Source organism: Pinus tabuliformis, chromosome 7 (genome assembly GCF_031772625.1).
Source record: "Pinus tabuliformis cultivar Carrire ecotype Pingquan chromosome 7, CPIR1, whole genome shotgun sequence".
NCBI lineage: Eukaryota > Viridiplantae > Streptophyta > Pinopsida > Pinales > Pinaceae > Pinus > Pinus tabuliformis.
The window spans coordinates 1661825938-1661828454 of NC_142293.1; positions in this window are offsets into that span (position 1 = coordinate 1661825938).

The following is a 2517-nucleotide window of genomic DNA, read 5'->3' on the forward strand; positions in this document are numbered from 1 at the left end:
AAACTCCTGGTATAACATGCTTGAAGAAAATCACTAAATGAACGAGAATTGAGTGCTAGACTGAGGAAAAGGCTCAGGGATTACATAGAGCATAGCTCTAGAGGTCGAGAGAGGAGGAATGAGGCTTATGACTATGCCATGCTTAGTTCTAGAGGGTAGAATCACTCTCCAAAAGGAAACCCCTTACCTATGGATGGAAGTAAATATATAGGTGAAGGAGGTAGTTCATGAATTTTTATCCTTTTACCAATCTAGGCTTGAGATCCACTCTATATGGGAGTATGAGCTCAAGGGATAAGGGATGAAAACTTCAAGGTAGGATAGGATAGGATTCAAGAATTTTATCTGAGGTAAATGGTTACAACAAATCCTCGAAGCTTCTAGAAGAGGAAGCTTCATGATTCTTTTTTGTTTTCCCGAATTTCTAGAATCAGTGCACCCCCAACACTGAGAAACCTGATGGTGATCAGTGTAGGTGCAGAGTAGGGAAACTTGGTAGTCGATGCTAGCCAATAAGAGACCATGGTTTTCAAGTCCTTGAAAAGACTGAAATAAGGTGCTTTCAGGCAGAAACTCAGGGATTAGAATGAGTCATGATTAGGGATTTGTGCAAGGATGATGAAAAGGGGTCAAAGGATGTTGATTGATCCAATTGAAGACCTATTAATCATATCTAACAAAATGGCCTATAATAGCTGTCATCAGATATGCTGATGGGAAATGATAAGTTAAATGATAGTTACAAAAATAAGCATTTTGATCAGATGGACCAATTATGTCATGAGATTCTTTGTTAGTAAATAGCGAATACATATATGTTTGAAAAACTTTACAAATTCTTTGAGAAATAGAATAATCTCCCTCACACAATAAATATGAAAAACCATTTCGTTTTACATCGTTACAAACTACACGAACATCAGGATCATTGAAATAAGTGAAAATGAATGCTAGTATAGAAAACACATGAAACTAGTGAGGATACAATGAGTGAAGATCAATTTGATTCATGAAATTCATGCATTCACTAGCACTCAAGAGGATTTTAGGTGTGAGGAAATATTAGGAGTATAACATTCACAAGAAAAACCAAGAGCTAACTACTCTCAAATGTATCAGATAGACATGATTCCTCCAGCCAAAGATATTATTTGAAATGATCAGCTTCATAGTTCCATGCCTCGACTTCCTCAAAAGTCCTGAGAATTTCAAGTATTGTAAAATCACATTTTGAAGATTGAATCAGATCATGCATGGTGTGAGGATAGCTACTAGTGGTATTTTTCATAAGATAACTTTTATCTAGGTGGAATCCATCTAGATCAATAATTTGATCGAAGTTTTCAACTACAACAACTATATTACTTAAGTCAAAAGATTCTTCTAATTGAACATCTAAGGATGGATATATTGGATCAATCTCATGAGTAACCCAAACAGAGGAATTTTCTTCATGAAAGACAAGAAATGATAAGGAATGGAATGAATACTCAGTGAATTGATTGTTTCTTTTTCGTCATGGATAACCTCACTATCTTATGCCAATTCAAAATCCAACTCATTAGATGAAGAATTTGAATAGAATGGAGTATCTTTTTCATAAGTTAATGTATTAAGAGTAGGGCACAAGGGATAATGAGATGAAGAGGAATTTTCCATAAGAACATCTTCTTTGACCAAATCAAATTCTAGATGTATTTTTTTCAAATCAAAATCTTCTCGAGAAACTGAAAGATCAGTTGGTGCACATTTTCATTCATCATCGGAATGATGGTTTTCTAAGAGTATAGATTGATTAATAAAATTAACTTCAATCGATTGGCTACTAAGATTAGTAGATTGAAAATCATTCAATAGTGAAGGAACAACATGTTGACATAGAGGGTTTTGAAAGAGGGAAGATAGATCAAAAGTATCCTCACCTTTCTACTCCTCTACTTGTGTAATATGACCGCCTTGTACTTGATCACAATTTGAACCAAAAACTTGAAAATCAAGAGAGTCTAAAGAACTAGCTGGTGGGGAAGATTGATCAGATGAATCAAGGCACAAAGATTCATGATGTATGGATGATAGAGGATGAAAGGTGTCCCTTGAATAATTATTACTTTCAATGGAACCAGATCCAAGATTAAGGTTGAGAGTACCAATATCATCTTAAGGAATGGGAGCATTAGTATTCACCCTAGGCTCCATGAACCATTCCAAAGTTTCTTTCATCGGATATGAATCATGGGAAGTGTATGAAGATTGAAGAGATGGATCAACTATTTGATTTTCATATTTTTTGATTTGAATAACTTCAACACAAGGCACAAAAAATGGAGGAGGACAAGGGATGGAAGGAATATTAGGTTCCTCCTCTATAATTAGTGGTGTCTCATGTATTTAAATAGTTGGAAGACCAGAATCATCATGGGGTTCAAACTCACCATGTAAAGAGATATGAATCAAACTCTCAAACTTTTTCTTAAATAAATTCCAATCTGTATCTTCTTTAGGAAATTCATAACATAG